We start from the raw sequence: 17,144 nt of genomic DNA, 5'->3' as shown, positions 1-17,144 counted from the left end.
AAAAAACATGTTGGTGATCATTCTAGTACTCATAACCAATGTCATGCCAAGTGTGTTGATTTGATGAACCAAAGGCAATACATCGATGTAAATCTTAGTTGCGTGTCGAAAAGGGGCAAATTGGATTATTGTATTCGCTTGAATGCATCAATTGATTGCATTAGATTTCTTTTACATCAAGGATTAGCATTTCGTGATCATAACAAGTCAGTTGAATATGAAAATCAAGGTAACTTTATGGAACTATTGAAGTTTCTATCCAATCACAATGATGACATAAAGAAAGTTGTGCTGGGAAATACTCCGAAAAACCATCAAATGATGGCTCCCAAAATCCAGAGGCAACTAACTAGTGTTTGTGCTCATTTGACGACCAAGAAAATTATTGCAGAAATTGTGAGAGATAAACAACCATTTTCTTTACTAGTTGATGAATCTCGTGATGTGGCAGTGAAAGAACAAATGGCTATTGTTTTTCGCTATGTGGACAAAATGGGTTGTGTTATCGAACGTTTTATTGGGATTGTGCATGTTAAGAATACTTCTGCAAAGTCTTTAAAAACTTCAATAGATGCCTTTTTTGTAAAGTATGGATTGAGTTTGACAAGTTTACGGGGCCAGGGTTACGATGTAGCAAGCAATATGAGGGGTGAGTTCAATGGTTTGAAGACTTTAATATTGAGAGAAAATAAACTTGCTTTCTACATTCATTGTTTCTCTCATCAACTCCAATTGGCGCTAGTCAAAGTTGTAAGTAAACATTCAGCATTAGGTGAATTTTTTCAAGCTCTTTCTATGTTATCAAACACTGTGGCAGCATCTTGCATGCGCAGAAATCTTCTACGTGACAATCAGTATGAATATGTGATATCTTTGATTTCTAATGGTGATATTCAGATGGGACGTGGTTTGAATCAAGAATGCACTATTAAACGACCAGGAGATACACGTTGGGGTTCACACATAGGGACAATTCATAGTGTCATAAACTTATTTTCTTCTATTGTTGGTGTACTCAGAGTGATTGAGATTGAAGGAGATGATTAGCAAAACAAAAGTCATTTTAAGGTGGAATTGATGTACACAGTTTTAGATAACATTCAAGAAGAACTCAATAATCGTTTTGATGAAGTAAACATGGGGTTGCTTCAGTGTATGGCATCTCTTGATCCAAGTAACTCTTTTGCTGCATTTAATAAAGACAGATTACTAAAGTTTGCAAAGTTCTATCTTGTCGATTTTCCTCAACACGATATTTGGTTGCTCGATAATCAACTTGAAAATTATTATGAGGATGTTAGCACCAATGCCAATTTCACTCATGTTGATGGGATTGCCGATCTTGCAAAAAAAATGGTTAAGTTTAAGAAGAATGTTGCTTACGACAAAGTTTTCTTGCTTATTAAATTAGCACTGGTTTTGCCTGTGGCTACTGCAACAGTTGAAAGGGTGTTCTCTGCAATGAATCTTGTTAAGAATACATTGCGTAATCGAATGGGAGACGAGTGGATGAACAATTGCTTAGTAGTTTACATTGAAAAGGAAGTTTTTGCTACAATTCAAAATGAAGATATCATTGAACATTTTCAGAACATAATGAAGCGGAAAATCATGTTAAATTGAAGATCTTCAGGTATACTATTCTAACTTGCTTTCATCTTTAAATAATCAATATTCATATTATTTAGATCTTTAGGTATACGGTATACCATTCTAACTTGATTTTTGGGCCAATATGCAGAGGATGTGTGGATCTTTAATATAAACGGTTGAGTTAGAATGTTAACATTTGGATCTAGATTTAGAGAGATTGTAATCCATCTCTTTGTAAACCTTTGTGTATCTTACTTTTGTTAGAGTTGTAATTGAGCTCTAAATTTGTGTAGAATATTTTTGGTTGATTTGTAGTTGTTGTAAACTCTTTTGATTATATTGGATTTAAATGGGTCGTTAGATTCTCGTGGTTTTTTTATCTCTTCATATTGAAGAGGTTTTTCCAAGTAAAAATTTTCTTGTGTTTCCTTGTGAATTATTTTCTTATGTTTTCACTACTTGATTGGCAAACAATGGCAGAGCGATCGGGCCCCCCCTGGGCAAAAATCCTGGGTCCGCCACTGTGTATAGGGCTAGTTGCAGTTAAAGTCTACAATCCACATGACGCAAAGATAGTGACACGACCCGCCTCGACCCTCCCTACCCCATAAGCTCCGGGCGCACCTATGAGACTCGGGCGGCCAAGACATGCCGTGTGGGAATCTAAAAACCTGCATTCTGAATACATTTTTCATAAAAACATTTGCTTGGCTTCGTTTTGAAAGCATAAACACATAGGATATATATATGTGTACATTTGAAAATCTGAAAGCTAACTTGTACGTTCATAAAATCCAAAAACGGATGGTATCAGATATTCATATCTTTTATAATCAACACAGGAGATAAACATAAGGATAAAACATAATTCTGTAGCGGAAACAAGTATGACATTTTTACACACATGATGAGTCGATGACATGTGACCCAACCTCGAGAGCAAACGCTCCTCAGCAGGACTCTTCCTGTGAACCTGGGGAAAAGAGTCTAAAAATGGGTGAGCTAAAATACTCAGTGAGTGGGGGATTAGGGAGAGTTTGCAAAACATTCTTCAAACAATAGTCATGGCATGTAATAGTTCTTATGAAATCCTGAAAACAACATGATTCTATGAATGTGTTATGGAAGTAACTAAATTATTCCTGTATGCATGTATAACTCATTTCTAAAATTGTTCTAAGTACTGTAATATCATCATTTAAGCTGAAAACAAATCCTGAATTATAACTCATCATTGAATGCTTAAAATTCTTTTTCTGGAAACCCAAAACATAACTATAAATACTTATGCTTCTGGAAACAATGTTTCCTATAAGTCATGCTGCAACCATATATGTCATCACTCAAGAATGCATATGATTATGAAAATAATAACTCTACTAGTCATGCTGCAAACATCCAAACCATCATTCAATGAACACTCATGACTCTCAAAACAAAATCTGATAACTAAATTTATAACTATCGTGATGATATAAAATTGAAAACTGATTTTTCTGAAACTATGCACTGATAACTGATTTTGGAATACTGTAAACTTTATGCTGATAACTGAACTTTAAACTGGATACTGTAGCTTTTACCGATACTGAAAACTATAAACTGATATCTTATCTCGAAACTATGGCTAATACTGAAAGCTTTCTTAATATTCTGAAAACTCATATTGAGACTATCGCTCATAGCTGATACTAAAAACTGAATGTGATTTTGAACATTCTAAAACTGATTATGATATTAATAACAGAAAACTCTCACCGCAACTAGTACCCTCGGGGAAATCTGTCTTACTTGGTGGGCGTCCCGCACGCAGGCAGAGTAAGGGATGTACCTGTCATACCCGGCAAGATTTGTCATCGCGCGAGCAGAGCCACTGAAAGTGTCATACCTGGCGGACCACTCAACGCCCAAACAGACCAATAAAATCTGTCATACGTATGCGCAGAGCCAAAATCTGAAACTGTCATACCTGACAGAATCCTACATCGCTCGGGCAGAGCCAAAAATCTGTATCTCTGGGGAACGGGTACTTTGTAGGGTGGTTTGAAAACAATTTTATTCTTATATATAGTCTAAAATACTTTTCTTCATGAACAATGCATAGTTTGCTTGAAAAATATGATATTTATGCCCAAGGGAGAGAAAATATAGATTTATGAACATGCCTCAAAACTGACAAATCAACCCTTTTTCGTTTCTCATTTAGTATATTTATCAAAATCACTAAACTCTCATTTAATCATGCATCTCATGTTAATCTCAAGTAACATATATAAGTCAAGAACATACCACATATGTGCTTATAAATCATGCATATATGACATAATATTCAAAAATCACTTCCAGGGGTGAAATTGAAAATTTCCAAACATGTTTTAAAAACTGACAGTTTAACCCAGATTAAAAATTACTTTCAACATCACATTTCCATAGCATATGTCCATCACTAATCATAAGATATATACCACATTTCATATAAAAGTAAATCATGCCAAATCGTATGAAATTCCATGCAAAATGGGGGTAGAATGCAAGTTTTAAAACATACTTTCAAAAACTGACAGAATGCACCCCTTCTCTTTTTCTTTTTACCAAGAAACCATCTACCAAGATCACGAACCTCAACCCGTATACAATTCAACAAATTCTCTACTCTCAAAATTTTATTCATATAGCGTGAATACATATAAATTCTATATACCAAACTTCATCAAAACATTTAAAATAAAATCATAAGTTAACATGCAAACATGGATTTAAGCTTTTGGAAGAAGATTTGGTTTAATCCACTCACCAAATCAAGCTATAATTTCAATGGGGCATTCAAGACAAATATATGTTGATCCAGTAATATTTTCAAGTCACTTCAGAATCAATAACTATTTAAAACACAATTTTCTTTCAAACTCATTTAAATCTGCCAACTGTTTCCAGAATTGAGGTTACTGACTTGTAAAATTCATAACAATTCAGCCCTTAATCTAAACCTCATGAAACTCTCCAGAATTAAACTAGACACATATAGGATTCACCAGAATTTAAAATCACTCAATTTGGATAAGTATAAGTGCATTATTTCAGTTCTGAAAAATGCATGCTCTACAGAAAACATGAAATTCCAGAATTTCATAGCAGAATTCAAAATTCATTAAAAAATCCAATACTTCGAATTTTGGGGTGAAATCAATTTTCAACCAATCTCTAATAAGTCTAAAACAAAATACCTGAAATTTAGCTTCATTTGCAAACCCGAAACATATATAAAATTTTCAGAAGTTCGGACTGTCAGAATTTCACAGCATAACTTTTTATAACCAAAAACATACTTTAATAACTCTTGGTTCTTTAGGATCAACATATATGCTCTACCCATATAAAACCTATTGCATTAAATCTCCAATTTCAGTCAACAACACAATTCAGCCACCATATCCAACATACTGCTTCCCATAATTTCTGTTCTATCACAAACATTGTGAATATGCATAAAAATGCACATATGCTTGTGAAAATTAATCAATATATGAAATCCATAATTTCCATACCCTTCATTCCAACCATTACTGCCACCAATTAATTTCCAAACAAACCAGCCCTACCAAAATTAGCTGGAATTCTCAATCATCAACCAAATCAAACAGGCGGAAACACAAATTCTGCTTTCCATTCAACAACATCTGGTATAGGCATAATTATTTATACATGCATGTCCACACTTACTTCCAAATTTCATTATATATAAAATCATTCACATGCATGCCAAAGATAGTTTACAGAAGATGAATATAACCATATCAAAGCTTAAACAAATTTGAAGGTAAGGCATTTATGCACAAACATAGAAATCATTTCACTAAAAACATGATTTTATGCAAAGTTCTACTATTCCACTTACAAACATCATGCTTGTAAGGATTTTCGCAAAAGCAAATGGACGGTAGTAAAAGGAAATCAACATGCAAGGGCATAAGCTTAAGTTTTTAAGGAAAATAGTTTAGATCCACTCACTATTCTAACAACCGAAGCTCCCTGCACTCTCCTCCACTCTTCTCTCTCACTCTACCATTTTTCAGCCGCACCCATTCCCCTCTCTTCTCCGTTTTCTTCTTTTCTTCATCTGGGCGAAAATCAGCCTCCCTTTTTTTTAACTTTTCTTTTTCTGCTCTGCTCTCGCTTTCTCCCTCTGCTCTCGTCTCCTTCTTCTTCATTTGGGCCAAAATCAGCCCCTTTTCTTTCTTTTTTATATTTTTAATCTTTCTAAATTTATGCTTCTGCCCCTAGATTACAGGTAATCCCGCTAAACCCCTACCACATCAGCATTTCTTTCAAATAAACCTCCAGATTTTGCCCCTTGTTACGTGCAAACCCAGCAGCTTCCTTATCTTGCAATTTCATTCCCAATAAAACTTTTAAAAACTAACAGAAATCCCCTTTCATAAAAATAAAATCACACAGAATATGTAATATGTATTAGGATTAAAAACGGGGTTTCACATGGAGTCACTTTGTTCTTATCTTCAGGACATTTTTGGTGCTGGTAGTGAGACATCTGCTATAACTGTAAACTAGGCGACGGCTGAAATCATGAAAAATAAAGGAGTGATGGAAAAGGCACAAGCTGAGGTGAGGGAAGTGTTTAATAGAAACGGCAAAATCGATGAAGCAGGCATTGATGAAATGAAATTCTTGAAGTTAGTGATAAAAGAGACTCTGAGACTGCATTCTGCTGTTCCTTTATTGATTCCAAGAGAATGTGGTGAGAGATGTGTGATTAATGGATTTGATATACCTATTGGAAGAGATCCAAAATATTGAGTGAACCTGAGAGCTTTAGTCTAGAGAGGTTTCTGGATTGTTCTGTTGACTTTAAGGGGACTAATTTTTAATAAATATTTGGTGCTGATAGGAGAATGTGTCCAGGAATGTCATTGGGTCTTGCTGACACTGAGCTTCCACTAGCAATGTTATTGTACCATTTTGATTGGAAACTTCCAAATGAATGAAACCTGAAGATTTGGATATGACAGAGAAATTTGGTTCAGCAGTAAGAAGGAAAAAGGATCTTTACATCATTCCTGTTCCTTATCATCCTTCAACAGCTGCATAACCATGCTGGAAGAAAAAGGGTAAATAATACTATGTTCCTAAGGTTTTCAATTATTCAGAAAACTCTGTGATTAAGGGAATCATAAAAATTACTCCAGCTGTTTCTGAATGGATGTAATAATAAATAAATGACCATCATCCATGGCCTGTTGCATAGGCTCAATCTTGAAAAATGAATTTTTAAATGTCATCCTGCCTACCAAATGCCTCATTTGTTGACCTTAAAAGCATGCTTGGTAATTACTTGGCCTACAATCGTTGAACAAAGGATTTGGGCATGATAATTAATTAGCTTAGAATCTTTGACACAAGATTTGGATGGTTGAAAACAAGTAGTAATGATAATTAAATTTGAGTAGAAAAGTTAGTGGGCTAGGTAACTTAGGGGTGACAAGAGACTATGACCAAAAAGTATGTGGAGGCATTTAACGGTTGTAATTTTTGACCTTAGAAATGTGAATGTGGTAAATTTACTATTGATTTGGAGGGTTTCCTATACATACCATGGTTCATTTCTCCGATTCTATCACAACGTCCACCACCCAAACACATACACAATACACCAGCCTTTCCTTTCTATTGTATTTCCCCAAATTGTCTTTCCTCACTTATAAGAGTGTTGGATATGGTTCATACTTTGCATGACCTTAACAGATTATCGGCTTACGCCGATGCATTCATGGGCAGGGTGAGAGGGCAATGCCCTCTTCATGGTAAGCCTAATTAGTAATTGGGTTTAAAATTGATTTGCAAATATATGAGCCTGAATCGAGTTAGATCCGGATAGTCAAAATGGGGTAAGATTTACTATTATATGCATTTTGTGATAGGGAAAAACCTAACATAACAAAATATTGAGAAAGAGGAGAGAAAGAGTGAACTATCGTCACTACTATTGTATTTCTAAATATTACTAAAACTCAATAAAATCTTCTCTATCTTGAATGTTAGAAATAGTTCTTATATTGAGAACAAATCAGGATAAATTGTGTGTCCTCCTTACTTTCCTGCTTTGTTATTGTGTGTGTTTTGCCTTTATTTTTCAACAGAGAGAGTGTCTATGGTGCTCTTCCAATCTTAAAGCCAGGTGGTTGTAATTCTCTCATGGTCTAAATAAAAATCCTCCAAGTCTTTGCCTGGTGGATATTTCTCTCATAATCGAGGGTTTTACCACAAAAATCTCGTGTCCGTTATTTCATTATTATTGTTTTCACAATTTGTTCTCTCATTCCAAATTTACGCTGCAAATTAGGTTTATCAACTTCCTAACAAAGCATTCATATTCATAAATTAATTTGGAATGATCAACATACTTTTATAAGTGTGGAAGTACTATTACATTATTCTGGTGTTCAATTTCCAGAAAATACGGATCTGAAAAAGGTTCAAAGCTTCTACATGGAAGCAACTAACCAGTGTTTAATTTCCATATATGGTCTTAGCTTCTCTTTATTAATTATTTCTTCATTTCTTCAGCTTCCAGGACAGTTAGTAGCTTTTGCATGGGCTCTGCTTTTTCTTGATTTCCCAGAGTTGGGACAAGCTATCTGGAGATTCGTACAGCTTATTTGCAAAATGTAACTAAAATATTAGCACTAGTTTGATACGATCCTAAACGTGACGATCAAAAACTCCATCAACTATTTTATAGAATATAATTATTGTAAATAAAACCATCCTGGTAGATGCTTCCAGGTTCCAGCTAATCATTAGTTCTGAATAGTACTTAAATCAAGGTCAACAAAGCCCTAAATCTAACAGTCACTGCCTTTAATTTTTTCATGGACCTTGAATTGTCCACCTTCTCAATCCTTCTCACCTTTTTCTCTTTCTCTTCATGGTGCTGTGTATAGGGAAGAGATCCAAAACCAGTAACAAAACTTTACATTTGCCTCCAGGGCCATTGAAATTACCTCTAATTGGAAATTTGCACCAGCTGTTGGCTCTCTGCCCCATCACAGACAAAGAGACTTGGCCCGGAAATACGGTCCCCTTATGCTCGTGCAGCTCGGCGAAGTTTCCACTGTTATTGTTTCTTCTCCGGAATATGCAAAAGAGGTAATGAAAACCCATGATGTTACCTTCGCATCAAGGCCTGAGATGCCGGTAACAAAAATCATGGCCTATGAATCTATGATTCTACTGATATAATATTTTCACCGTATGATGAGTATTGGAGGCAGCTACGAAAAGTTTTTACGTTGGAGCTTTTAAGCGCAAAACGAGTCCAGTCTTTCCGATTGATAAGAGAGGAAGAGGTGTCCAGTCTCATGAATTGGATTGCTTCAAAAGCGGGATCAGAATTGATTAATCCTACGGATAAAGTTTATTCATTAATATATGGCATCAATTCCAGGGCAGCCTTTGGCAACAAATCCAAAGATCAGGAATTGCTCATATCAGTAATCAATGAAACCGCACAACTGGCGGCAGGTTTCAATATTGCAGAACTGTATCCTTCCATTGAATTGCTTCAATCAATTACAGGCATCAAGTCTAAAATAGAGAAGTTGCACAAAGAAGCTGACAGAATTGTTGAGAAAATAAGCTGAGGATCTGATTGATGTTCTTTTGAAAGTTCAAGAACATGGCGAACTTGAATTTCCCTCAACTATCGACAACATCAAAGCAGTTATCCTGGTAAGTACCTTAACTGCTTGTGCAATTTTCTCATGATTCCATTGGTAAAAGTAAAATTCAAACCAAATCACTTTCCATACCTCAATGACCTGTTTGTTTTCAGGACATTTTTGGTGGTGCTGGTGAAACATCTGCCACAACTATAGATTGGGCAATGTCTGAAATGCTAATAAATACAAGAGTGCTGGAGAAGGCACAAGCTGAAGTGAGGAACGTCTTTAATAGGAAAGGCAAGATCGATGAAACTAGCATTGAGGAAATGAAATTCTTAAAGCAGGTGATAAAAGAGACTCTGAGACTACATCCTCCTGCTCCTTTGTTAATACCAAGAGAATGTAGAGAGAGATGTGTGATTAATGGATTTGACATACCCATCAAAACCAGAGTCATTGTTAATGCATGGGCGATTGGAAGAGATCCAGAATATTGGAGTGAACCTGAGTGCTTTATTCCGGAGAGGTTTCTTGATTGTTGTATTGACTTTAAGGGGACAAATTTCGAATACATCCCATTTGGGGCTGGTAGGAGGATTTGTCCAGGAATGTCATATGGAATGGCAAATGTTGAGCTTCCACTCGCAATGTTGTTGTATCATTTTGACTGGAAACTTCCCAATGGAATGAGGAATGATGATTTGGACATGACTGAGGCCTTTAGTGTGACAGTCCGAAGAAAAGATGATTTGTGGCTGATTCCTATTCCTTATAAGTACACTTCTTAACATGAATTTGTTTCTTCATGCATCGCCATGCATTGTAGAAAAGATTCCCCCGAAGGAAGTGTGATTAATGATTTTGAAGAAAAATCTTTCAGAACCTTCAATTCAATCTCCATGTTAATATATATAGCCAATAGCACCAAACTCATGCATTGTATTTTATCCTCCTTGCCTGGTAATGCTTCCATTTTCTTTCTTTATTTTTTTTAATTTTTATTACAGCGCAATTTGTCCCAACTAGAAGGAAATTTCATAAGATATAGTTTTCAGAAAAAGAAAAGGAATTTACATGTACATACAATACATGTCAACCTTTTTCACTTTTTTAAGTATGAGAAAACTCGCAAGAGGTTAGTCGAATGGTTAGGTACATATCCACAAGGTTTAGGTTTTGAAGCCCTCTTGAAGGATCCTATATGGTTAGAGGGTTCCTGTTTTTCGGTCAAAAATTATAAATATTCAATAGAAGCTTCAGTTTCAAACTCGGGTTCACAACACGATCGAGATTTAAGATTTTTAGATTATAAAAAACAAATTGCTGAAAGAGAAGAAGAGTCAATATAGCAGAAGAAAGGGTTATCCCGCTTAAGTTTTGGAACCTGTGAATATAAGTATTACTTACACTAAACTTTAAGGGTGATTATGTTTTAAATCCGAGAAGAAAAAGACCAAAGACAGGAAAGAATATCTCTTCCTGTTTTTGCTATTACTTGATTTCATTTACCTATATGATGTAGAACAACTAGCAAATGAATTTCTAGAGAGGGTTGACCGTTAGAAGCCCAAACACAGACAGACCAACTTGAAACAACTATAATTTTTTGATCTGGGAGGAGTTACGGGGCCCATAATATATCAACGAAAAGCTCGTTTCGAGCGCAATGATGTGACAACCTAGTATCTCGGTTGGAGGTCGTTTTTAGGTCCAAAATCTATTGTTTTGGCATGTTTTAGGGCCATTTAAGTTTTTCGACCTTTTTTTCTATTTTTATTTAGGATTTCTTTTTTTAATTAATTTGGATTTTATTTCCTTATTTATTCGGAGTCTTGTTAGGGTTGGCTGTCACCACCCTATATAAACATCTTATTCATTGTTAATATCTGAAGCGCAAAACCTTTTTTTTAACATTTCTGCAAAATTTCACTTATCAAAACGCAGCCGTTTCACTACAAATGAGAATAGATCACAACCGCTGAAATGAAGAAGATCCAACGGCCAAGATTAGCTCTTGAGGTCAAAATATATAAAGGGAAAGTTTTTTGCATAGAAACTGATTTTTCTGCTCCTCTTTCTTTTCACGACAAATCAGTTTTTTGCTCTTAGCATTGTTAGTTTGTAGTCAATCTTTTGGGTTGAGAATATGTATAATCTTAGGGTGAAGATAGTGTTTTCTTCAGGTTTAGAGAAACTAGATCAAGTATTCTCTAGAGATTTCCGATTTGAGTGAGTAGGTTAAAGATTGATAGTTGGGTGAATCTTTAGAGTGTTTTGTAATCTGTAATAACAGTTGATTCCTAGTGTAGTGAGCCTCCAAAAATTCTTGGAGCTCAACGTGGATGTAATCTTTCCATTGTGAAAGGTGAACCACTGTAAATTTGGTGTTCTTGTGATTGGTTTGATCTTGTTTCTTTTGTGTGTATTATTTGTTGGTTTGTGCGTGTGATTAGCAGTGAATTGGTTGGGAATTTACACAACAGTGGTATCAGAGCACGGTTAGTGTTTTCAATCCTAGGGTTTCTTGATTTTTTCGAAATCTAGGGTTTGGTCAAAAATTGGGGATTTCTTGATTAAAGGCTTGGGAGAGTCTAGGATTAGAAATTTGGTAAATTCGGGACATCAATTTGGGAAGGAGAGACCAATCTTGGTTCGTTTCTTTGGGTTCTGTTTAGTAATCACCAAACACAAAAACAAACACATTCAATCATGAGTACAACTAGGCTTGAGATCACCCAGTATGATGGAAAAATCGATTTTGGAAGTTGGAGGAAGAAGATGAGAGCTTTGTTGTCTTATAACAAAGTGTCTATCGCGCTGGAGAAGGATTCCACCAAGTGGCCGGAGGAGAAGTTGAAGAAGAAGGCCGAAGTGGATGAAGAGGCCTACAATTTAATCATCATGAACCTTGCTGATAGCGTGCTGCGCAAGGTCGATGGGTTTGAAACCCCAATCGGCCTCTGGGGTAAGCTTGAATCTCTTTATGCTTTGCAATCAATTCCTAATCTTGCATATCTTAAAGGTGTTCTATTTGCTTACAAGATGGATAGTTCTAGGACTATTGATGAGAATCTTGATGAGTTCTTGAAAATGACCCTAGTGCTTAAGGGTACAGATCAAGAACTTGGAGATTCCAGTTTAGCCATGATACTGTTAAATTCGCTAACTGAAGAATATTAGGTTGTAAAAAATGCATTATAATACTCTGAAATTGTCCCTAGTCTAGATTTAATAATCTCAGGATTAAAGGCTAGGGAACTAGAACTTAGAGTGCGAAAAAGGAGTGGTCACAATCTGTTTGTGAAGGGAAAAGGGGAGTCAAGCATGTTGGGTAGTAACACACAGTTTGAAAATGGCCCTAGGAATAAAAAGAAGGGTAAAAACAGTCGCAAAGCAAAAGGGGAGACTAGGAAGTGTTTCTTTTGTAACAAAACAGGTCACTTAAAGAAAAATTGTTTTGCTTGGATTAAGAAACAGAAACAGGGAAATACAGAGAGCAACCTTGCATCCACTAAAACCAATATTGAAGAGTCAGAGGTCCTCACTGTCTCTAAATCAGATAATGTAAATGAATGGATTCTAGATTCAGGTTGCTCTTTCCACATGAGTCCTAATAAAAACTGGTTCCAAGACTTTGAGGCTAATGAACTAGAAACCGTGTTTATGAGAAATAATAATGCCTGCAAAGTCCAGGGAATTGTTAGTATAACCTTAAGGCTTGAAAATGGAAAAAACATTAAATTGACTAAGGTTAGATACATTCCAGATTTAAAGAGGAATTTGATCTCTCTAGGAACACTAGATGAGTCTGGGTGTTGTTATAAAGCTGTAAGAAAGGGTGCCTAATGTCTGTAGGAATAACAACATAGTCCTTAGTGGAGTGAAAAGAAACAGACTGTACTTTTTGTGTGGGAACCATAATTCTGAATGTTATAATACTGCTTTGTTTTCTACTAACCTGACTGTTACAGAGAAGTGGCACCTTAGGATGGGCCATATAAGTCAGAAAGGCATGGACATCCTAAGCAAAAAGGGACTGTTTGGTAAGGACTCCATTGAAACAGTTAACTTCTGTGAAACATGTGTAATGGGTAAGTAACATAGATTGAGTTTGCAAAAAGGAACTCACCTTACTGAAAATTGCTTCGATTACTTGCATGCTGATTTGTGGGGGCCTGAAAGGGTAACATCACATGGGGGCAGTAGTTATTTTCTTTCTATAGTTGATGACTATAGTAGGAAAGTGTGGGTCTACTAGCTTAGGACTAAGGATGAGGTTTTGGGCAGGTTTAAGAGCTGGAAACTATTGGTAGAGAACCAAATTGACCAAAAGGTCAAAGCCCTTAGAACTGATAATGGGTTAGAGTTATGCAATTTACAGTTTGATAACTACTGTAGTGACCAGGGTATTCTGAGACACAAAACAGTTAGGAAAACTCCTCAGCAAATGGAGTTGTTGAGAGAAAGAATAGAACCCTATTAGAAAAGGTTAGATGTTTGTTGTTTACATCTGGTCTACCTAAAACTTTTTGGGGGGAAGCCTTAAACACTGCTGCATACCTAGTCAATAGGAGTCCCTCAAGTGCCATAGAATTTATGTGCCCTGAAGAAAAGTGGTCAAACAGGAAACACAACTTAGATCACTTAAGGGCATTTAAATGTGCAGCATATGCTTACACCACTGATGAAAAATTAGACCCAAGATCTTTGAGATGTGTGTTTCTAGGTTATCAAGAGGGAACCAAGGGGTATAGGTTATGGGAGAGGAGTGCACCTGGAGTGAGGATTATAATTAGTAGGGATGTAATATTCAATGAGAATCTTTTTCCTTACAAATCTGTTGATAATGGTGCAGGTACCTCAAGCAGTAACTCTACAACTCAAGAACCACCTAAGAATGTTCAAATTGAGGTGGAGCCACTAATAACCTAACCTAAACAGGAAGATCCAGGAACTGAAACTGTCACACCAGATCTGAATCCTGACTATGAAGAGGAACATGTTGAAAATCCTGAGGTTTCTCAACATGATTCACTAGCCCAATACCAATTGGCCCGAGATAGAACTAGAAGAGAGATCAGGCCACCAACAAGATTCTCCTATGCTGAACTCATATACACAGCCTTGGTGGATGGGGTTGAATTGCAAAGGGCAGAACCTATCACCTATGAAGAGGCAATTGGATCCAAGGACAGAATCAAATGGCAGATTGCAATGGAGGAGGAGATGCACTCCCTTAAGGTAAATGGAACCTGGTCATTGGTTCCAAATCCTAAAGACGAGAAACTAATTGACTATCGATGGTTATTCAAGGTAAAAGAAGGTACATCTCTCTCTGATCCTCCTAGATATAAGGCTAGATTGGTAGCCAAAGGCTACACACAAAGGGAAGGAATAGATTTTAATGAAATATTTTCTCCTGTTGTGAAATATAAGACCATAAGACTTATGTTGTCTATTGTTGCATACCATGATTTAGAAGTAGAACAACTTGATGTTAAAACTGCGTTTTTACATGGAAATTTAGAAGAAAAAATCTATGAGGTCACTTTTTCTTATCTTCAGGACATTTTGGTGCTGGTAGTGAGACATCTGCTATAACTGTAAACTAGGCGACGGCTGTGAAATCATGAAAAATAAAGGAGTGATGGAAAGCACCAGCTGAGGTGAGGGAAGTGTTTAATAGAAACGGCAAAATCGATGAAGCAGGCATTGAGAAATGAAATTCTTGAAGTTAGTGATAAAAGAGACTCTGAGACTGCATTCTGCTGTTCCTTTATTGATTCCAAGAGAATGTGGTGAGAGATGTGTGATTAATGGATTGTATACCTATTGGAAGAGATCAAAATATTGAGTGAACCTGAGAGCTTTGTTAGAGAGGTTTCTGGATTGTTCTGTTGATTTAAGGGGACTAATTTTAATAAATATTTGGTGCGATAGGAGAATGTGTCCAGGAATGTCATGGGTCTTGCTGACACTGAGCTTCCATAGCAATGTATTGTACCATTTGATTGGAAACTTCCAAATGAATGAAACCTGAAGATTTGGATATGACAGAGAAATTTGGTTCAGCAGTAAGAAGGAAAAAGGATCTTTACATCATTCCGTTCCTATCATCCTTCAACAGCTGCATAACCATGCTGGAAGAAAAAGGGTAAATAATACTGTTCCTAAGGTTTTCAATATCAGAAAAATCTGTGATAAGGGAATCATAAAAATTACTCCAGCTGTTTCTGAATGGATGTAATAATAATAAATGACCACATCATGGCCTGTTGCATAGGCTCATCTTGAAAATGAATTTTTAAAGTCATCCTGCCTACCAAATGCCTCATTGTTGGACCTTAAAAGCATGCTTGGTATTACTTGGCCTACAACGTTGAACAAAGGATTTGGGCATGAAATTAATTAGCTTAGAATCTTTGACACAGATTTGGATGGTTGAAAACAAGTAGTAATGATAATTAAATTTGAGTAGAAAAGTTAGGGGCTAGGTAAATTAGGGGTGACAAGAGACTATGACCAAAAGTATGTGGAGGCATTAACGGTTGTAATTTTTGACCTTAGAATGTGAATGTGGTTAATTACTATTGATTGGAGGGTTTCCTATACATACCATGGTTCATTTCTCCGATTCTATCACAAACGTCCACCACCAAACACATACACAATACACCAGCCTTCCTTTCTATTGTTTCCCCCCAATTGTCTTTCCTCACTTATAAGAGTGTTGGATATGTGATACTTTGCATGACCTTAACAGATTATCGGCTTACGCCGATGCATTCATGGGCAGGGTGAGAGGGCAATGCCTCTCATGGTAAGCCTAATTAGTATTGGGTTTAAAATTGATTTGCAAATATATGAGCCTGAATCGAGTTAGATCGGATAGTCAAAATGGGGTAAGATTTATATATGCATTTTTGATGGGAAAAACCTAACATAACAAAATATTGAGAAAGAGGAGAGAAAGAGTGAACTATGTCACTACTATGTATTTTAAATATTACTAAAACTCAATAAAATCTTCTCTATCTTGAATGTTAGAAATAGTTCTTATATTGAACAAATCAGGATAAATTGTGTGTCCTCCTTACTTTCCTGCTTTGTTATGTGTGTGTTTTGCCTTTATTTTTCAACAGAGAGAGTGTCTATGGTGCTCTTCCAATCTAAAGCCAGGTGGTTGTATTCTCTCATGGTCTAAATAAAATCCTCCAAGTCTTGTGGTGTATTTTCTCCATAATCGAGGGTTTACCACAAAAATCTCGTGTCCGTTTTTCATATTTATGTGTTTCACAATTTGTTTCATTCCAAATTTACGCTGCAAATTAGGTTTATCAACTTCCTAACAAGCATTCATATTCATAAATTAATTTGGAATGATCAACATACTTTTATAAGTGTGGAAGTACTATACATTATTCTGGTGTTCAATTTCCAGAAAATACGGATCGAAAAAGGTTCAAAGCTTCACATGGAAGCAACTAACCAGTGTTTAATTTCCATATATGGTCTTAGCTTCTCTTATTAATTATTTCTTCATTTTTCAGCTTCCAGGACAGTTAGTAGCTTTTGCATGGGCTCTGCTTTTTCTGAGTTTCCAGAGTTGGGACAAGCTATCTGGAGATTCGTACAGCTTATTTGCAAAATGTAACTAAAATATTAGCACTAGTTTGATACGATCCTAAACGTGACGATCAAAAAATCCATCAACTATTTTATAGATATAATTATGTAAATAAAACCATCCTGGTAGATGCTTCCAGTTCCAGCTAATCATTAGTTCGAATAGTACTTAAATCAAGGTCAACAAAGCCCTAAATCTAACAGTCACTGCCTTTAATTTTTCATGGACCTTGAATTGTCCACCTT

At 36.0% G+C, this 17,144-nt stretch overlaps 1 pseudogene; it reads left to right on the top strand.

The window, feature by feature from the left end:
- The first annotated feature begins 8,480 nt into the window (after positions 1–8,480).
- Positions 8,481–10,060, top strand: LOC116130753 (annotated as a pseudogene).
- The last annotated feature ends 7,084 nt before the right edge of the window (positions 10,061–17,144 follow it).

This window comes from Pistacia vera, unplaced genomic scaffold, assembly GCF_008641045.1.
Source record: "Pistacia vera cultivar Batoury unplaced genomic scaffold, PisVer_v2 Contig1060, whole genome shotgun sequence".
In the NCBI taxonomy this organism is placed as follows: domain Eukaryota; kingdom Viridiplantae; phylum Streptophyta; class Magnoliopsida; order Sapindales; family Anacardiaceae; genus Pistacia; species Pistacia vera.
The sequence above is the reverse complement of the archived record's forward strand: the minus strand, read 5'-3'. Positions and strand labels throughout refer to the sequence as shown.